Below are 15,599 nucleotides of genomic sequence, written 5' to 3' on the forward strand. Positions count from 1 at the left end.
TAGTATATGCTTCTACATAGTTACAGACTTAATATATAATTTTGACATTTAATTTTTTTTTTTATTGTGAGCTTCTGTCCCCATTGCTACATAGCCGATGTTGCTGTGTTGTGGTGACAGTTACACTGTACTGAGTAGCTCTTTCATGGTTATTTCAGAATGTCTTCCAGACTAACTACTAATAATTTAATCTCACAGAACAACTAAATTGAATAGACTTCTTTAAATTATATTTTTAACAGTCCTAAACTAGTGACAGGTCAAACAGACTTTATACTAAATACTTACAAAGGAAAACTACTGGGAAAAGATAGAGGGAATCATTGTTAGAACTACATAAAACAAATTAGGAAACCAGAATTTACTGAAGGATGGGATTTGAGATGATACCCACAGCCAGTTCCCATGGACATGAACAGTCAAAGGGAGTGGACTGCCCCAGAATCATTTTCCTCAAACTTGCCATCATTAAAAATATCTGAAATTTTTATGAACTTTCGTTTGTTTCATGTATAGACTGAATCATTTTATGTATGACATATTTAATATCACTCTGTCACATATAAAATCTATTCCTCTATCAACAACTACATGCATTTTTAGCAGTTTAAGTATTCACTTATAACAACATTTGATGATTTATTCCCAGAAGGGGATCATTGCCTTGCCATAGGTCCAGGTGTGTCTTGCCACTGCTCACGCACGTTTACGTAGTATACTATCTTATTGTTACATGGTGAATCAGATCTTTAAATTCTAGTTCACCTCTGTTACTTTCATCCTACTTTCTCCATCCTGTCCAAGGTGTATGTTAGTGTTTGCCAGTGAAGTACTTGCATGAGAGTCACTGAGAAACGCTTTCCTTGAAATCTAGACTGCTGGCATTCCCTGAAGATCTCAGAGTTTCTGGAAGGGCCCCAGTTGTTTTTCCCTCCCCCCTTGAGTCTTATAAATTATAGTTTTAAACCCCTTGGTTTAGATATTCATGGGATAGATGATACTGGGGATTTTTCAGTGTTATCATTCTATTTGAGATTACTCCTAAGAAGAGGAGAAAGAAAATCAGGTCTCTACCTGTATAGTGTATTTGGTTTAAAGTTAAAAAATGTACTATATCTGATGAGAATGACTTGATTTCTAAGTTATCAACTCTTATATAAAGTAGCTGAGCCCATAATAGTTGGATTCCCCACTCGCCCCGCATCTGGGCTCATGTCCTCCTGAGGCTCAGAAATAAGCCCCTGCCTCCGATGTGATAGCCTTGGAGAAGCTGGGACAGTGAGGAGGTGACACGGGTGGGAGGGGATAGTGGTGGCCACAGAAGATAAAAGAGCTTCGTAAAATGTGTGAGCCATGCTCACAGATCAGGGTTTCTGTGGTTGACCTGTCATCTACCCTGTTCTGATGACCTGTTGAGACTGACTTCCACTTCTCAGATTATTCCTCTCCATTAAAGGAGCCAGGAGCCCACTGCAGCTGGGAAAGTAAGCATAATCTGTTCTTCCCTTCCGTGGAGAAATAGTGACAGCTCTCTTCATGCCAGCTCAGCCAAGCATGTCTGTCAATCATGCTGAGTACCCAAACGCTGAAGGTCCAGGTTCACCCTGGGAGGAAACATGTCCCAGAGAACTGTTCAGAAGCCCCACTGCACCGACAGATCTCCCCCTTTTCAGGTACCTGGTTGCAAAGGGTTGAATTAGGCAGAAAGAGCAGAGGGCCGTCCAGAAGCCGTGTCATTGCAGTGATTTTCATTGCCAGCCTGCTGTTTTTAGACAAGCTTCCTTGTTTGCACCATTTCAAAATTCATTCAACAATTATTTATTGGGTGCTTTTATCTACGTGCCAGGTACTGTTCCAACATTTTAGGGTGTATCAGTACAAAACTGGCGAAATCGCTGCTCTTGTGACATTTGCATTTTGAGGGGGAGGACACAATATAAACTTAATACATTATTTATATAATATTTGGAAAAGAAAGAACAGAGAAGGGGGCATCGGGAATCCAGCCTGGGTTCAGGGGTAGGGCCATGAATCAGAGTTTTTTTTGTGTGTGTTTTTTTTTTTTTGAGACAGAGTCTCGCTTTGTTGCCCAGGCTAGAGTGAGTGCCGTGGCGTCAGCCTCGCTCACAGCAACCTCAAACTCCTGGGCTCAAGCGATCCTTCTGCCTCAGCCTCCCGAGTAGCTGGGACTACAGGCATGCGCCACCATGCCCGGCTAATTTTTTATATATATATGAGTTGGCCAATTAATTTCTTTCTATTTATAGTAGAGATGGGATCTCGCTCTTGCTCAGGCTGGTTTTGAACTCCTGACCTGGAGCAATCCGCCCGCCTCGGCCTCCCAGAGAGCTAGGATTACAGGCGTGAGCCACCGCGCCCGGCCTGAATGGGAGTTTTGAATTGAGCAGGTCAGGGTCTTCCCTCTCTGGGAAGAAGACAGCCCAGCAACGGGGTGAAGAGAAGTGGGCTGAGCCCATGTTGGGGTCTCGGGGAGGGCACCGAGCACTGAAGTGTCCAGAGCCGGTGCTGGCGCGGGCGTGGCTGGGGTGCTGGGGAACGGGGGAGGCGCGTGGGCAGGCAGGGCAGGCCCAGCCGCAGAGGCCGGCAGGCCTGGCCCTCAGCCCCGCGGCAGGGTCCCAGGAGGGTCGTGGGCCGTGTCACTGCCGTCCTGAAAGCGCTGGACGCAGGGCAAAGACGGAAACCGGGAAGTTATTTACAAGGATTCTGCAGTAATCCAATAAACTTGTGAAGAGTTTTTCCTTTTTGGAGATCATTTTCTTAGTATAAATTTCCTAAGGTGGAGTCACAGAAAAATAACATTTTGTAGCCACATAGATTGTCATAAGGGTTATTCTAAGTTATACTGCCACCAGCAATATTTGAGATTTCTGGTTTCTTCCTTCTCATTCTAACTAGGATAGGATATTTTATTACTGTTATTATTCATGATAGGTTTAATTTTTCCTGCATATTTACTAGTCATAGTGTCTGAATGGCTTCTGTCTCTGCTTATTTATTTATTCATGTTTTTATCAAGTTTCATGATCCTTAGTTTTAGGTGCAAAATTTGGACCCTGAATACTGGATCCAAGTTTAAAGAGAACAGCCCACCTTCGAATCAGAAATCTAAACCTGAGCCCTGAAAAACATTTGTGCTGAGCCAGCTGGGGAGCCGGACTGGCGCACACTCACTCTCCTCACCTGCGGCCCAACTGCTACGGGACTGTCCCTGCTGTTACTCTTTCTTGTTCTCTGTTAAAAGTTAAAAATTAAAGGACAATAAATTCATAAGCTCATGGAGTGATTAAAAAAAGAAGGGAAGATAACAATTTTTAAAGCTTTCAATAACACCCATTAAAAAGGGATACAACAGTAATACCAGTACAGTTTTAAAAGAAATCATGAAGAATGCCAACCAGTGAGTCTTACCTGACTGAAGCAGCTGGGGCTGGCGGCTCGGGCGTCTGTGGCCCTGTCTTGGGAGCAGGGCTCTGGCAGGCCAGGGCCCGTCCGGCACCACCCCCCCACCCCACCCCCACCCCCGTCTGGAGGAGAGCACAGACCCCGGGGCTCAGGCCACAGTCCCACGCCCCATGGGAGCGTCTGTCGGCCCGCAGGGGACGGGCACAGCCGCGCCCTGTGAAATCGCAGTAGACGTAGCTGCCCCTTCCTGTGTAGCCACGGCCACTCGCCGGACCACGCCGCAGCCTCCTCTGCGCCAGCTGCCTGCTGCTTCTGGTGGCCAGGCGGAGGCAGAAGCAGAACAGAGCTTTGCTTTGGACTCCAGGAATACCTAAGGCGCTGTCTGCTGTGTGTCGTGCTGCTTGTTGAGCTACTTCCCACCCTCAAAGCGCAGCTCAAACTTTCCTCACTCTTCAAATGCTTTTTTTGGGGGGTGGGGGGACAGAGTCTCACTCTGTTGCCCAGGCTAGAGTGAGTGCCGTGGCGTCAGCCTCGCTCACAGCAACCTCACACTCCTAGGCTCAAACGATCCTCCTGCCTCAGCCTCCCGAGTAGCTGGAGCTACAGGCATGTGCCACCATGCCAAGCTAATTTTTGCTATATATATTTTTAGTTTGCCAATTAATTTCTGTGTATTTTTACTAGAGATGGGGGTTCTCGCTCTTGCTCAGGCTGGTCTCGAACTCCTGACCTTGAGAGATCCACTCGCCTTGGCCTCCCAGAGTGCTAGGATTACAGGCGTGAGCCACCGTGCCCGGCCCCAAACACTTTTTGAGGAGAAAAAATCTAATCATTTTCTCCTCCGTGAAAGGTAAATAGCATTATTTATTTATTGCTCTATTATAGGATTTAGGTTATCCTGGCTTATATTAGAATTGCTCATATTGTCTCTTCTCCTGAATTATTATAGAAACTCACTGAGAGCAGAGATTGTTTCCTGACAGCTTTTGCATTATTGTGTTACACATTAACAATTCATGTATGTTGAATTAAATCAATATAGCATCCTGTGAGGAAGAGAGATATTCTTTCCGTTTTACTTATTTCATTAAGTTGAGAGAGGTTAAGTAGATTCCTGGAAATCTGTTTGCCAGTGTTCTGTTACAGCAGTTGAAAGCACTGTGGGAGAGATCTCTCTGCCCTGTTCCAAATGCCCGTGGGAAATCTCTGAAATACAAAAATCTATTCATTTAAAGGGTCGCCAAAAAAAGATTTAACACATCTAACCTAAATACGCGTTGTTTTACTTTAGCTTATTTTATTTTTAATGTATATAGACCTGATCACTGTATTCAGAGAATTCCTCATAAATGTTAAGGTATAAAATGAATATTTTTTTCAAAATATAAAAAATTTTATAGTGCATTTTTGCATAATTCTTGCTTCCTAAAATTCTTCTCATCATTGAGATTTTTCTTGAAATCTTTACTGGAATGTTGTCTGTTTGGTTTTGGCAACTCCAGATGAATATGGTAAACATCTGCTTGGTGTTGAGACAAAACAAAACTAATACCTCACTCTTTATCCGTTCCAGAGACCTTTTTAATGTGGCGTAGACTATTTTGTGTTTTCTGAAACAACAATTTTTGTCCCCCAGTTTGGGGTTTTTTCCAAGTAAATAAATGATATTCAGGAAGTAATGTTCTCTGGGAGGGATCTTATTATTAATAATATGTGAGGCATTTTGAGAGTTCTTATACAAGACTCCTCTAAGCCCCAGAGAAAAGAAGTTTAACTTACTAAGAGCTAATCATTCCATGTTCATTGCTGCTTTTCTGTAGAGTATAAGAAAGAAAGTAAACATGAAACACTTAACAATGAACATCGACTCAGGGCCCAAAAGCCAAAATGCTTGTTCCAAAGTGACTTTACCTCCTGAACTTGAAAGTAGAAATAACATTTTGATTTTCAGATTAGAAACAACACAAGAAGCACAACAATAAAGGACCTAAACCTGAAGAGAGTAGCACAACAAATAAAACTAATATGCATATGCTTGTCTGCTTGTTTATTAAAAAAAAAAAAAAAAAAAAAACTAATATGCAGTGAAACATGGGAAAAACATAATCCACATGGAGCTAGTATAAATAGTTAAATCGATAGACTCTCACGAAAAATAGTTTTAAAGAGCATCCATTGCACATAAAACGCTACGTTCTGGAAACTTATATCTCAGGGGATATTCTTCTTACAGAAAAGTTAGTTTTCCCTTTTCTTCCTACAACATCCAATGTCATTCCTCTGATTTCTCATATTCTTTGTGTTATTTTTGAGAACAGTTTAGAAACTCTCATTGACTCATGAAGATTCTAGAACCCTGGGTAGGCTCTCAAACCATAACTTGATTTTCACTACTGCACAATCCAATAACATTTCTTGCAAATATGGCTGAATTAAAGATCAGCTATAAATCCAGGAATATTGTGTGTGACTGAACATTATAAATCTTGCGTGAGATCGACTCACAGCAACTCCTTTGGGCAAAATTATGTTTAATTTTTATGTATGAGTCTGACAGGAGGCTTTTTTTTTAATGCTCATCCCTGGAATGTTTCCGATCTGCAGCTCCCAGTGTCTGACGCTGGGACGGGAAAGAGACGGGTGCAGATTTGTGGCCACCTTTCCCTTAACACTCATGTTGCACAGCGCAAGTGCGTGTCGATGCGTGTTTCCAGCGTTGAATGTTAACAACATGGTGTCCGTGCGTTGAGCAAATGGGAGACACATAAACCAGCCATTCTATTAGAACCACTGTCTCTACCCTAGCATCTGTGTATGTGGATCTTTTCCCATGGCGTAAAACAAAAAGTGCAACAAATGAGGTTTTCCACTTTCTAATGTGCCTTGAATGAAAGATTTCAGGCAGAGACAAAATTCCAGAGCAAACAGGTGGCACGGGAGCTGGAACTAGTGTTGGCAAATACTCTGGCACAGATTCATCCTCTCTAACCAATTGTCCACCCCAGGAAAGCTTTTTGCAACTTATTACAAGGAACATATTATGGGAGGAGTGTTAAGAGTTGGCCTCAAACTTGGATACTTGAGGCAACTGTGACAAAGAATTATTTACTGATACTTACATGCACACAAAGAAGTGTCTGGTTTTAAAATGCAATTTTAAGTTGCACTATTACTTGCTTGGGGGAGAAAAGCACTCTTTACATGCAAATAGTATTTCGCTTCTCTCCCTTTTCCTTCCCCTAAAAGGAATGTCTAATTGGTAAACATAATTATACTTTATGGTTTTTGAGTGGGTGCCCATATGTAAGGTGGTGCTTCTTGAAGAAAAAAAGGGAGAAGCAATAAATCTCTGTTTATTTTCTTCATAAACAGAAATTTGCTTCATGTGGAATACAATTCCCTTGCTTTGCATAGAATACAAACCTTTGATAACAGATCAGTGTAAAAATTCTGTTCCCAAGAAAATGATTCACAAAACAATTACTTTCCTATAATTTGTGAAAATTGATGTACAATACTTAACATCTAAGGAAATAACGTTATTACCAGGAATGGGGGGCCTCTTTGCTCTTTATCATCACAGAGAATATGGTCATTAAACCCCAAGTTGCCACAACATCCCCAGAAAGGGTTGATAATTTTAATTTCTTCACTACAACTGATAATTCATGGATTATTTGGTAGCCCAAGTCACGTGGACTTTGGGATTAATTTTGGAGTCACCTCAAATCATAAAGAGATTTTTTTCCTTACTGTTCTCATTAATTTTCTAAACTAATATGCTATATTTTTAAGTTTTGAAATTTAAGCTTTTAGTGGTAGTATGTAGGCAGAAGAGTAGTGTATCGAGAAGCCGATGGTAGAATGTTAGTTGCGCAGCCTTTGCAAGAAGCCACATAGAAAGCCTCCTGTGAGTTACTGATCACACGGCCACCCTTTGACCCGAGATGTCCTTGTTCCCACTTCCCAAATGTTGGAGTGCTAAGGGGAAAACAGCCGCAGATGTGCATTCTCCCGCTCCTCATTCCTAGCATGGGATACTGGAAGCCACTGACTGGAAATTGTCTGACTCACATAAAAATTAAACAGTTGTTAAAATATAATAATTTTTCCCAAAAAGTCAAATATATGATTATATTAGTATGCTAAGGGAAAAATGCATTTTTTTAAAATTTTGTCACTTTGCTGTCCTCGTTACTGTGGCTGTGTGCGTTTGTGTCTGGGGAGGAAAGCAACGGACTTGCGTCTGAGCGCGCCACCGGCCCCAGGCCTCCGAAGGGGACGCGGCCCTCCTGCAAGCCCGGCGGGGTCCAGGTGAGAAGGCTGGAGACCTCCCCCGTCTCAGCTCTGGTCGCACGGAAGGAAATACCAGTCTAGACTCTTCTGTGACACGCCGGGGCCTATGTTGGAGAGGAGAGGGGGCACACGACTCTGCGTGCCCGTGGAGAACGTCGGTTTCCACCCGCCCGCGGGCGGCCGTGCGGGCGCCGGGGATCTCAGCTGCTTTTCTGTTGCTTTTGGACCCTAAGAATGAAGAAAACTCAAAACCTTCTGCCTAGATTACTGCCGAGGTAGCGTTAGGTGCATATTGGTCCCCTAGTAGCAGATGAAAGACTGGACATGTTCTCCGATCGGCTCTCCTGCTGCTAGTTGGGACTTGTTTGCACGTGGCCAATGCTCGTCAACACCTGTGGTGAGGGGGTGAGCGGTGAGGTGGTCACCTGAAAGGCTAGGTAACTACCCAACGTAGCAGTAGTTAAAGTAACTGGAAACACTGAAAGTTTAACATCTAGCGTGGGTGTATGTGGCCACTCAAATGATAATCTAAAAAAATTAGCAGTACAGAACAGTGCTTCCTGACAAGTCAGATGAAAGAAAACTCAATACAAAATAGCGTCTGTTAGATTAAAAGTAGGTAAAAAGTATACATGTATACAAACAGAACACAACGTACCAAAACACTAAGGAGGTTGATTTATTAGAGGGTGGACATCTGGATGATTTTTACAAATTCTTGTTGATGTTATATTACGCGTATAACAAATTTCAAGTAACCAAAATTGATGGATTTATAGCGAGTGATGGTTTTTTGCTTGAATTACAATAAAAATATCTTAACCAAAACCATGCACATAGTCATTGGATGAAAGAGTGGCCCAAGTCCAGATTCTTTAATACAGAGAGTGGCAGGGTGGTGAGGCCCCACCTCCCAGGTCTGGAGCCAAGAGAGCTCAGAAATGGTAATGGATCATTCAGGTGAGATTGTTTTTTTCCTCCATAAAGGAGGGGTAATAGCTAAACTCTAAAGCTGAGCTGTTGAAAAGTTTTATGAGTAACTCTGAGTTCATGACTAGTTAGAGAAAAATACACATGTTGTCAGTTTCTTCTGGGAAACGGTTTATAAATATAAACAATAAGGATGGTCTAGTAATGACAAATCGCGCATAGAAAATTGACCAGAAAAAAAATCAAAGTTTTCCTTAGGAGGAGAAGAGTCTAACTTACTGAAGATATACACGTGTGCTCTGCAAAAGCAATTACAATTGGAGTCCCTGAAAGAAGGCCAAGCCGGCTAGAAAGCAGGAAGTTTCACTTCCCCAGACAATGGTGTCGATGAAATGTGGACACGCTTCGCTATGCCTGTTTCCAATGAGCAACTGTTGTGAATATTAGACTCTAAGAAAACACAGCAATAGCTTCTGAAAATCATGAAGGCTCAAGCTTTGTAGACGTAGACAGCTTTAGCGGACAGCAAAGTATGTTGAAAGTTTTAGATCTAAATGAATGAAAAGCACAAACTTTACAGTCATATAGACTTGAGCTTGAATGATACTTTTAAAATTTTGTTTTTAATTATTGGTACATAATTGTATACACTTATGGGGTGCGTGTGATGTTTTGATACAGGCAGACAATGTTGAATGATCGAATCAGGGTAGCTGGGACATCTGCCGCCTCAAGCACTTAGCATGTAAGTTAGGAACACTCCAGTTCTACTCTCTTAGTTATTTTAAAATATATAATAAATTATTGTTAGCTATAGTGACCCTACCCATGCTACCAAATACGAAATCTCTTTCCTTGCGTCTAACTGTATTTCTGCACTCATTAACCGCCCGCTGTGCCCTCCCTCCCTTCCCAGCCCCTGGCAGCCCTCGTCCTGCTCTCCGCCGCCATGCGTATAATTTTTTAAATGTTTAGTTCCCATATATGAAAAAGAATGAAATCCTGTCACTCAAGCAACATAACGTGGAACTAGAGGACATTATGTCATGTGAAATACACCAGACACGGACAAATTTCCTGTGTCCTCACTCATGTGGGAATTCCACTTTTTACTAAATGCAGGATCTTGGGCAAGTTGCTTAAACTCTGAGTCTGTTTCCTCATCCATAAACTGAGGATACGAATACTATCTTAGAGACCATTGTATTGTATTGAGTAGATTACCTTAATTTACTCAAGGTAATATAAGAAGAAAGGAGAAATAATTGTAAAGAAACAGGGTGTCTTCGGAAGCCCAAGGACAGCAGGCAGGGCAGGGCTCAGAAGCAAGTGACCCATGGAATTGAAACAGGCACCAACGTGACTTCCAGGCTGGCTAGACTGTTTTTGAGCCAGATGGTCTTCTATCTCTGCATCATTTTCTATTCTCCCCAAAGGTGTGTGAATGGGTTCCACGTGTCCTCTCCATTACAATATTTATTGGTTCTAATATTTTATCTACACCCGACTGCAAGCATCCTGAAGATATGCATTGGCACAGTTTACCTGGAGTCAGGTGTCTACCCCTGGTCTAGTCAGCTGTGACCTCGTGCACCAGGCTCTGGTCACACGAAGGTCTCCCTCTTCCTGGAATATTATGATAAGGACGTGGGCAGGAATAAAAAATGACAGGTAACTCTACATAAACGCGCTAGGGACAACAGAGGACGAGATAATGTGTGTGAAGCATCTAGAATAGTGCCTACCTGATGCATAATTCAAAAAATAGAGTGTACGAAATAACATTGCTGCGCAAATGCCGCAAAAATCTCATTCTCTGAATCTTCGAAACCACGTTTTGCTGCATGTCATCAGAGAAGGCAGCTTGCAGAAACATTAGTCATGTGCTATCTATGAAGACTTTCCTTCTTGACCATCGTGGCCACTTTGAGAAGGGGCTCCAGCAGCTGACGGTGCTGCGAGCAAGCTGTCCGGCCTGGTGAGTGCTGCCACCTCCCCTCCCACCTTCGCGGGCTCTGTGTGTTTCCTGCACACATTTTCTGACTTTGGTAAATAAGCAGATGGCTATTTGAAAAGAGTGACTGAGCTATCTGGACAAGTGTCTTGAGTTTATGCAAAAGACATGTGGCCACCAACCTTTTTTTCAATTGGTTTCTCCTCCTCCATTCGTTTCGGGGAGACAATTAGGTGTCGGAGGCCAGACGCGCAGATGAAAGCTCCTTGTTTAACTGAGAGTGTTTGCTCTTCCCTTCTCCAGCTGTGGGAACGTTCCCGCCAGGTGGGAAGCAGCAGTGAGTCTCCCAGAGAGCCACCCTTGGCTAAAACACAAGCTACTGTCCAGGTTTGCTGTCTCATTCCTGCTTAAATTTGGCTGTTTTTAGATTTTAGATATCCTTTTTCATTAAACACTATAAAACGGGCCTGAATGCAGTTTTCTTCTGTAGCAGTTGTGGTATCTAGAGGTGGTGCTGTCTATAAAAGAAAAATTATCCCAATAAATCTAAGTTTTATAATTGATATTGTATAAGCAACCTTTTTAAAAAAGCAAAAAATACCAAATACACTGAGCAGTTTCTCTTTTGGTCATTGAAATGTATTAATCTGCCAAATTTTAAAAATGTCTTCACCTGCTTGACAGGTCCTAAAACCAAAAATATAAAAAGGCAGAAAGTTAACTTCTCTCTGAAATACTTTTTAATGATTTCATGCTAGTGGGAGACATTACCTAATATAGTTCCTTCTTTCCTCATTTGCAGCTTTCCAGACTTCACCCTTTTGGGCTAAGTGCTACTTTAGCGTAAGGTCAATATTTATTTTAGAAGCAAGGGTGCCCACACAGTTGTCAGGAAATGTCTCACAGAAAACCTTGTGCAGAAGTCACAAGGAGAAATGTCCCTTCCTGCACCGTCAGGGAGTTGGCTCTGGTTTTAGGCTGGAGAGTTTTGGAGAGAAGTTCAGTCTTCCGCCTAGTTTAGGGATCTGTGTTTGTCCTGCCTGGATCCAGCCCTCTCTGGTGCAGACTTCCCGTCGCTGCCCCTGGAGGAGCTGCGTGAGGCAGGACATAGAGGACAGCCCTGCTGGGAACGGGGCCCGCCGTTGCAAGGCGGAGGCGTTGGTCTCACCGAGACCCGTCTCAGGACTGTGCGCACGTTGCGGACGTGGGCATCAGAGGGCCCGGTGGCGTGAACGGCTGGTGAAGAGAGACAAGGTCCTGGCATCAGTGCAGGCGCTGAGGAACCTTGCTCCGGGCCTTGCACAAGCGGCCCGCTGTCCGGCCGTCTCAGACGTCTGTCGAGTCTGACCTGCGCATCTACCCGCCTCCGAGACGCCTCCAGCGGAAAGCCCGCAGGCAGCACCACGCTCACAAACCGAGCTCGCACCTGCGCTCGAATGTCTAGAGCAGCACAGTTCACAGCTGCAAAGGTGTGGAAACAGCCCAAGTGCCCATCAGTACGTGAGCGGATTAATAAAATGTGGGATATGCATACCATGCAGCACTACTCAGCCATAAAAAAATTGGTGATCTAGTATCTTTTGTAACAACCTGGATGGAACTGGAGACCATTCTTCTTAGTGAAATATCACAAGAATGGAAAAACAAACACCACATGTCCTGTCTACCAAATTGGAACTAATTGATCAACATTTATGTGCACATATGGAAATAACATTCGTCAGAGGTCAGGCAGGTGGGAGGAGGGAGGAGGGAATGGGTAAAGTCACACCTAACAGGCACAGTGCACACTGTCTGGGTGAAGGGCACACTTATAACTTTGACTCAAACTATCCAAAAGCAAATTATGTAACCAAAATGTGTGCCCCTGTAATATTCTGGGGGAAAAAATGAACTCACGCTTTTCCTTCCAAAACCATACATCTTCCATTGGTGACTGGGTTCCAGCCTCCACGCACTTGCCCGAGCCGGGATCCGAGCGGCTCAGCAGCGCCTGTCGCCGCGGGCAGTTCCCGCAGGCGCGTGCGCTCCGCCGCCCGTGAATCTGCCTTTGCAGTATGCCTGGCCTGCCTTTCAAGTCCATCTCTTGTGCTATTTTTCTCTCTCAATTAAAGAGATGATTAGTTTCCTAAAAGTGGGTCACTTAAAAAAAATACAAATGAATTTTCCAAAGAAAAAGAGCAGCATTTAGAAGTATCTGTTTAGGTAAAGTATAATAGCCACAGGGTACCTAGTAATGTGAGTTATAAAAACAATCTGTAGACAAATGAAGTGTTTTTTCATGAAACACAATGTTGATGACAATTCCCGAACGAGCCACTGATCTAAGCAGTGCCTTTCTCAAACTTCCCTGTGCTTCCAAATCACCTGGTGACCTTGTGGAATCGCCCGGCGGGCCGAGGTGTGCTTCCGTGCCGCTGGTGGTCAGAGACCAGCTGGTGGTCAGAGACTACTAGCTTTACGACTCACTTCGCTTAATTTCCATCTCAAGGAATTCTTGTTGCCAAACTGCCTTTGTCTTACTGGGAGGAGTTTCTAACTTGATTCCTTTTGTTTAATATTGGAAACAATGCCCTGTGAAGCACCCCCTCAGAGACGTGACCTGTTCACACTTTTTCATGTAGGTGATACCCTTTATTCTTATATCAGAGGTAAAAGCTTCAATCTGCATGAATCCCAGTGACCTTAAGTGACGTTTTACAGATGTGGAAACTCCTAAAAAGTTTTAAAAAAAAGAAAACACTCTGGAAACCCACGTGTTTACAGGGTATGAACCTAAAACTCCTCAGCAGCAGCTGAGGGATCGCTTTGCAGGGTGTTCAGGACGCTTGGCATATGAACTGTCATTGCCAGCAAAAATGTTGCCTGCTGTCCTGAAAATAACAGACGTATATTTCCCAAAACAACCGTGAAGTTTTTCATCACTTTGTTTATATGAAAATATAAGGAGCTATTCTAAAAGTTATGAAATTTCTTATTTTCCTGAGACCAAATTTTTATAATTTGTTTGCACAAATTCTTAAGATAATGGTATTTACCCATGTCTTCATCTTGCTCTTTTTTTCACTTAACAATAGTCTTTGGTTTCCTCGTGTAGTAGTAGATACAGTTTTTAGCATGTACAGTTTGATATCTGCATAATAGATGTGTATGTATGTTCTGGAATTGTATTTAAAATCTTTTTGGCCTGAGGTGGAGAGAGCATATGCATTAAATGAGAAGAGTTAATTTGATGCCTGTATTAAATTACATGTGTCACTATCATGTTTTCATGCTTCCTGTATATTAGCTACAGCACTCAATGCTTTATCAGCGTTATTTCATTGCGCACTGAGGCAGAAGGTAACATCGGGGTGTCAGGCTGGCATGCAGCCTGCGTCACTGCTCCCAGCTGTCGCGAAAACCCGTCTAGCCTGCACACTCCGTGAACGCTCCACTCTCGTCCTAGCACACACGGTAACAAAAACAAAACTCTCTTATGCACAGTTCTATGGAGTACATACTTCTTATTGCTCATGAGATGAAAGGAAAGAGGAAGCAGTCTAAGAAAATCATCTGGATAAACCGAAGGGTGCGAGGTCATCTCTGGCCGTGGCTCAGATGAGCACCATAACCAACTTCGTCATCGCGAAGGGGTTTCGGTGGCCATCCCGGTTTGAGTGCTGAAACTGCTCAAACTGCTCGCGTGAAAGGGAAAGACTTAATGGGAAACTGAAATTCATTTAACTTGTGCTGTCAAGACAGGCCCAGACAGCAGTGTCTAAAGGGAGGGAAGATGTTAGGAGATACCAGGCACTTGTGCAAACACTGCCATCTTCATCACAAATCCCCGTGAAGGTCAAGGTCTGCCATGCCTGACCTTTTGAGTTGCTTCTCTTCTCTCTGTCCCCTCTGGCGCTCACCCAGCCCAAGCTTTCGTGATTCTCCTCCTGGCCTGGACCAGTGAGTAGACTCCCATTGGGTCTCCCTGAGACCCTCACCTCAGCCCAACTCATCGTCTGTACTGGCAACAGAATCGCCTTTTCAAAACGCAGACCTGACTACAGGGTGAGGTCCAAACCCCTTCCAGTGCATAGAAGTTCCCCAGTGTTGGCCTTGCTTCTCTTTTCACTCCTAACCCTAATCCTTGACTCTCTGCTCCAGAGATTACCGACTGCACTCAGTTCCTGAACGCGGCTGCAGCCAGGAGGCCCCAGCGGCAGGACGCGAGGCTTAGGCCCTGCTCGTGCTATTTATTCTCCCGGCTCTTGCGTTACTGCTGTACCTAGCGCATGTCTTAGGTAATGTGCTCATTTCATTATGTTGTGATTATTTATTATTTATCTTACCCCAAAAGATAGTAGGGGGTTGGAGTTTGTAATTGAAGACAATTACATTGTCTTATTCATGAGTATTTAGCACAGGGCCAATATAGGGCTCAATCATTTTTTATGTAAATCCAGCATATGGCTTTTTCTTCTATTTGTTTATTTTTGGATGCATTCCTCAAGGTGAGATCCCTCAGTCAACGGTATAAACATATTTTTGGTTCATTTTCGACAGGTACTCTCAGCCTGCTCTTGGAGTCCCATCCATTTGGGACTTACGGGTTTAGAGGGCCGTGGATGGTTGTGGCTTTACCCACAGCGTCATTCACGTCGATGGTTCAAGACTCATTACTATGCTTTAAGTAATCTAGTAGGATTGTATGTGTGGAGAACGGTGTGGCAGGTTGGACAAGATATACTTGTGTAGTCTTTTCTAAGCTGCTTACTTCTGAAAGAGAAGAACCTGGGCTCAGAGAAGCAGGAAGATGGCCACTGGGATTGTTCTTATCGGACTGGGATTTTCGCAGCCAGTAACAGTGCTGCCTGCGCATGCACAGGACAGGGCAGTCCAAGATCAGTTGAGTGCACTAAAGTGTAATGTTAAGGCCCAACCCCCACTGGCTGACTGAATGGGCCCCCTCATGGCCAAAGGAATATCTTAAAACTAAATTGCCTGCCAGGAGGAGAGA

Source organism: Microcebus murinus, chromosome 27 (assembly GCF_040939455.1).
Source record: "Microcebus murinus isolate Inina chromosome 27, M.murinus_Inina_mat1.0, whole genome shotgun sequence".
NCBI lineage: Eukaryota > Metazoa > Chordata > Mammalia > Primates > Cheirogaleidae > Microcebus > Microcebus murinus.